Genomic DNA, 7,172 nt, shown 5'->3' with positions numbered 1-7,172 from the left:
TAAGTCATAAAAGATACATACATATATACTATAAATATTTTCCTTTCAAGGAATTGTTGGAACAAAAAACATGTCTGTGTTTACTTTTATATTTTATTGTTGTTTTTTTTTGTTCATTAAAATGAAAAGAAGCTTTTATTTAAATCCTTTTATGTTAAACAACAACAATTTTTTTGATACAAATGAAAATAATTTATTTAATCCCATTGACTTTTATAGAAATTAAAGGCGAACAAAAAAAGTTTAAATAATATTGTAAGCTGGTTTTAAATAAATATATGTACATACACACATACAGAATAATTTAGATATTTTAAACTTTTTTTTAAACAATGTTTATGTACCAAGGGACTCACAAAGTTCGAATTATACTCTGTTTAACCTATACATACATACGTACACATATGTACACATTTTATTAAATTTCAAAATATTTTTTTGACTTTTGTAGCGAAATATCTTTATTTACCTGTTAACCTATTTATAAAATTAACTAAACTTTAACAAACAAAAATATAACCTTTGTTTTTGTATTTCTCAAAGTTTCAATAAAAGTAAATCCTTTCATTTAATATAAAATATTTTCCTTCCTAGTCATATTCTATTAGGTATTAAAAAAAACCTTTTTGCTTTTCTTTTCCTAACTTTTTTACAATTTCTTTATAAAATCCTTCAGTTTTTTTAATCCTTTTTTAAATAAATTATTAATATTCCTAAGTTTTTAATTAGTTGTTTTTGTTTAAGCTAAAGCACGTCGAAAACTCGTGTTGATCGCATTTTCTCTATACATCTTATTGACTTTTTTAGTTTTAGTTATTTCTTCCTTTTTCCTGTTTTTTTTCTTTCAAGGATTTTTTTACTTTCTTTCCTCTTTGACGATGCTTAATTAATTTCTCTTGAAAGCAGAAAAACAAAAGCAAATATTAGTATTTTACTGCAGAGAGTTACAGCAAGTCGTGTTGGAAACAAAAACAATATAAAACAAAAATATACACATGTACCGGTAATCTTTAACCACTGCACTGTGGTTGCAATTCAAAATCAAAGTAGAAAAAAATTTGTAAATAATTTATTTTTTTTAATCAATTAAAGCATTATCTTTTCGTCTTGATATGAGGTGGTGTAAATTTTGAACAAAATTATATGAGCAGATACTCCACAAAATTAAATATATTCCATGAAAAAGTTTTAAATTTGTTCTAAATTAAATATTTTTAGAACAGATGTAGATGAACAGGTTTTTAAACTGCATCCTCGACACGATTGACATTTTGTAATATGTTCTGTGGAACGTATTGAATTATTTTCATAATGGTATTCAAAGAATTAGTTTCTTGTCATTATTTATGCTACTAATACTTTAGCAATAACAAAACAAGTGATGATGGCAAAACTGTTATTATAACACTACTATCCATCAGAAAATTTCTTTTATGAAATAGCCAGAGAATAATTTTGTTCAACTGAAAGTGGATTTCGTACCATAGTGTAAAGTCTTCATACATTCTTAAACAAACATACTTGAATAGAAAAGTTTTTGACCCTTATTGTACCCTACACTACTGCACTGAAAATAATACATACTTAACTGTGAAAGAAAAATTATATTTACTTTTTTCGTAATATTTATGAAAATGTCGTTTATATGATGAAATAACAATTTATCAAATATTAAGTACTCTAATTTTAAAAGAGAATGAAAATCTTTCATTATATATTTTTATTAATACAATACATACTCAACTGTGAAAAAATAGCATTTACTTTTTTTCGTAATATTTACGAAAATGTCGTTTATAAGATGAACTATTTATTTATCAAATACTTACGAAAATCTTTTATTATATATATATTTTTTGTATCTATTAAGAATGGTTGTTTTATTTTATTAAAATATTTTCGTAAAGGCATTCGTAGATAAGGTTGATAGGAGAATAGGCTTTTGATTATAAATCTGGTTGGTTTTTCAGAAGCTCGTTTTTCCTTTCCCCTCCATATGCTTTGTGGTCTAATTTAGTATAGCTGTTCCCGTTTTACTTTGTGTCCACTCAGAAAATATACCAAAAAACTAACCTCAGACTTGCCTTTCATTGCCTACTCTTCCCGAGTGACTTAGTACCCATACCTCTGGAAGAGTATTCAGTTAGAACTTTCATATAATCCAACATGAACTTATTTTTCATTTTATCCCTAATATTGACCTAATTTTTCTTATGACTATCGGTTAGTATATCAAGCCTTATGTGCGCCAAAAATATTCTAATCCAATTTACAAATTCCATTATTTTGGTTACTAAATGGTCGGTCATGACCAGGCACTACTTTATTTTTTGTTACAAAAATAACTTATTACTTGGGTTGGGGAAAAATATTGTAAATAGTTGACGAAAACAAATATTTTTATAGTATTTTAGATAACAAACTTTTAGCAAAAGGTTAAGACAAGTATTTGGTAAATAAATAATGAGAAATTTTCTACAAATACTCTGGTTTAATAAAACACCTATACACATATGACAGAGTTTTTAATTCCTTATAATAAATCCTTTTATCTAAAGAATTACGCCTTTAAGATTGGTGGTTTAAAACCAGATAAAATAGCATGATCTAAATCTAAGGAATAAAGAGCTTAAAAAGAGAATAATAAAATACTGTAGATACAAGAACAAAATATATAAAATCGGAATATAATTTAACTTAGACTCCATACAACTGAACTTCCATAATGGCACTACAAAGTTTAATTTAAGCCTTAATTATATTGCCGTTTTTCCATATAACTGAACTGACTTCAAGAGATTTAATTTTTTTTAGAAACTAGTATTTTGAACCAGTAATTCAAAATTCAAATACTGCCCTGTATAAAGCTTCATTCATATCAAAAGTTCCAAAAAAATATATATATCGCAACAAAGGTAATATTTAACATTCTAATCATAATTTTATATTTATATTTTTATTTATATGGTCAAAGATTCTATTGTGAAATTTTAATTTTTATATTTTTAAGCCTCACTAAATTTTAATTTATTTTATATTTTTATTGTAAAGTTTAGAATCTGTTAAAGTGTCCAACTTTTTAACAATAAAATCTCTGTAAATATTAAAAAAAAAGATATAAAAAGGCATTATAAGGATTTATAGATGCTTAAACAATAAAGAACCTACATACACACATACACACAAATAAACTATCTATGTTTTGCCTTTTCTATATCTCTCTTTTTGCAGACTTTTTTATTTTAATTAAAACTTAGTTTATGTCAATATCATTTTGATTTGGATTTCATGTTTTCAATTTCCTTATCAAACAAATGCCTTTTTTTTTTGTTCTGCTTGTTTTGTTTGTAAATACCTTTACAAAAAATCTCTTAAATATCAATTAATTTTGTAAAATAAAATTGACAAAATAACTAGTAGAAATAATAGAGATATAATATAGTAGTTTTATTTATTGTTATGAGAATATAAATTTTAAATTAATCAATATTGGGCAGCTAAGCGGCTTAGATAGAGATGAAATTCGAAAAGTAAATATTTTGATAAAAGGAAAAATATGTTAAGCAGTTTATATGTCATAAACAGTATTAAACAATTTTTAAGTTAATCGATAAATGCCATAATTTTCCCTTTTACACTAAATGTATTTATTTACTAATATTCTATTCCCTTAATTACCTGTATTTTTTTTAATAATACGCACTCTTCTAAACCTTAGCTACATATATTCACAGGCAAATCAGTTCGTGAGATCTAACTTTACAAGAGGTTATACATTTTTAGGCGCTTAGCTTAGTTCACGATATTGGTGATATATGACAATATTTCTAATATACTGTGCACCAATGCGTATGACTTATGTATGAAGCAAACATTTTTGTTACGTATACGCCACATATTTACATATTAAGCTTTTAATTATCAAATATAAAATGCATCACTTCCAAAAGAACTACATTTATCACCACTTCAGTAGTAGCACTGAGTAAATATTTTTAGCATTTAGAAGTGATGTTTATTCGCTTCAAAAAAGCAAAATTTATAATTTTTTTGTAAATAAAGATATATATTTTTTTGTTCCGCATTTTTTTGTTCTAAAAACATATTATGTTTGGATTTTATATTAAATAATTTGTTTATTATTTATATATTCTATAATACTTCAACTTCATTTCCAAATAACTTCCAAAAAATAATATAAAAAAAAATTCTTGAGAATCACTACAGAAGTAGTAAATTAAAAATTAAATAAAAATGACATCCCACCAATGACAAACTTGTATAAAAACACTTAATTTCTTCATGTCTTTTGCCTAAAATTTATTTCAGAAAACAGAAATTATTTCTTTGTATTTTGTTCAACCGTTTCAATTAAAAGGTAAATTAAATTTTCCCAATAAAAAAAAATTATTACATTTTGATATTTTATCAACGAATATTTTAAATCTATTTCTGTTTCAGAATGTAACTTTAGAATAAACTTAAAATTCACCAAACTCTACTAAACAATAGAGATTTAAAAAATCTCCGTAGAACATATTATTTTTCTCACTATAAAACCAAATTATACAAAACTTTTAAACAAAAGGAACAACACTAAACTTCTACAAATTTGAATTTATTATCATTGAATATTTGTTTACTTAGTTTCATTAATTGTTTTTCATTGTATATAAGTTTTGTTGAACTTTCATTGAATGTTGAAATGTTTTAACTGGTATTTTGGAGTTTGTATAATTTTTCCAATTGAGAAATAAAGAATACATTTTGATACAGTTTTATTTAGAATTTTTTTATCGTAAATGTTTACCGCGAATTGTTGTTTTTGTTATTTTGATTTACGAAAATAATTTTAAAAGCAATGTATAGAGATTTCAATTAAATGCTTAAATTTTGCACAGCTCAAAAATGATGTTTTATGTTGATGTACGTATATTAGAGTGATCCCAAAAAAAGAAGTTCTATTCTATGTGATGCAAAAAGGTTAACGATCGAATTAGGTTAACAGGTGCCTCAACGGCTCTAAAGTTTCCAAGTACATTTAAAAGAGGAAAAGTCGATTTTTTCCAATTTTTGATAAAATTTGACCATTTAGTAATAAATTTTTAACTTTATTGTAAAAGAATCGCAATGTGTACAGAATAGGCATTTCAGAAAGATAAAAAGCATAAAAATTGCTTGAAAACTTTTAAAGTTATTGCAAAGGCCATTAACGTGTCTCACAGCACATGAATTGGAAATGTGACAAAAAAATGTACTTATTTTTGAGATGTATTCTAAAAAAAATATTTTCTTATAGTTTTTGTCCGTATATGATAACGGGAACTTATTATTAGCTATGATCAAAAAAGTTTGATTTTTTCAACGGCCGTTTTAAATCTCCAATTTCAGTTTTTTTTAAACTTTGTTAAATTAATTTTAAAATTTTTAGAAGATCTCATGTTCAGTTTCTCACTAAAGTATATACTACAGATGTTATTAACATAATTAATAAAAGAAATTCAAAAATGATTTCAGATTTTGAATAATCGAGAATATTTATTCTTGAATTAGAACACTTTAGAAGTAAACGAGCGATATGGAAGTCAATACGTATGTAATTGAAAATTATGCTTCGTCTTTGTTATTATAACATTCTGTGTACAAAAAGTACATGCGTACATACAAATGTATATTCATAAACAAGCAAAAGATGTAAGTTTTGCCATAAATCAAAATTAAATTCAAATAAAATCATATACTTGCAAAAACTGAAAAAAGTAAATAAAAAATAAAATGCACAAAAACAGACATTATTTTCTCACGCACTAGTAGCATATAAAACTTTTGGAAAAAAATCTAGAATACATAAATAAATGTAATTTTATCACACACACATATTGACATATACATACATGAATACATATAAATGTATTTACGCTTTCCTTTTTAACAAACAAAAGGACAAACAAATAATATAAATAGTGAATAATTGAATGAAAAATAAGAAAAAAAAATATTTCAATTTTTAATAAATATTTTATCTTTTTGAAGATCTAACAGTAACTTCTCGAACGTGAACAAAGATAAATGTGGTTTGAATATTATGAACACGCATATGAAATTTTATTGTTTCTAGAGGACTTATCAATTTATTTGTATGTTTGTAATATGCCCTTAGAAAGATAATTCTACACACGCATACTTGAACACCGTATACCTAAATTTCTGATTTGAGAGTGTTTTCTTTGCTAGGAATAAATTTCCAGTACAAGTTCATCATTTATCTCCACTCCTTATTTTTTACAAGTACTACACCAAAAAATAGTAGTGGGTATTGAATTTCGCATAAATTCATAAAAAGTGAAAATTTGGACGTAAATGCTGGAAGTGATAAAGTCATACATACATATATAGTGATATGTTGAAACAAAAATACGTTTATAATATGTATGTATATTCGTTTTTATTTAAACAATACAATATTTTTATGGATTTTTTATGTTCTTTTTTTTTTTTTGGATTTTTCTATATATGCTAGAAAAACACAATCACTTTGACAGTATAAATTATGCTCTATTGCTGTTTGTATTATTATTGCTATCGCTACTCTTTATTTTTGTTGTTATTATTGTTCGTGCCGTTAATAATTCTTGCCATTTATAATTTTTTGTCATGATTTTTATGAGTATTTTTTTTTTAGCTCTACATATTTTTTATGTAGTGTCTTTTGATGTTCCATTATATTTTTGTTCATTTAGTGGTGAAACAAAAACACATTTTTAAAAGATCCTATGTATGTATATCTCACTCTGTGTGTGTATTTAATATTTATGATATGTATGTATATAAATGTTTCAAGTTTTTTTTTCTTTTATTTTACTCTCCTTTGTTTTATTTTCATTATTTTTATTATTGTTCATTTTTTTAATTTTCTTACTTTACAGGAAATAAACTAAAAATCCAAATACTAGTGAAATAATCATAAAGAAAGTTTCTTTATATGTTCTCTTTTTGCATAAAATTAAAGTTAATAATTTTGTTTAAATTGAAAAATTAAGTTTATTTGTCGTTGAAATTTTTTTGCTCTTTTCTAGTTCAGTTCTAGTTCAGTTCTAGTTCAGTTCTAGTTCAGTTCTAGTTCAGTTCTAGTTCAGTTCTAGTTCAGTTCTAGTTCAGTTCTAGTTCAGTTC

This window comes from Lucilia cuprina, chromosome 4 (genome assembly GCF_022045245.1).
Source record: "Lucilia cuprina isolate Lc7/37 chromosome 4, ASM2204524v1, whole genome shotgun sequence".
Classification (NCBI taxonomy): domain Eukaryota; kingdom Metazoa; phylum Arthropoda; class Insecta; order Diptera; family Calliphoridae; genus Lucilia; species Lucilia cuprina.
Note: the sequence above shows the minus strand (reverse complement) of the source record.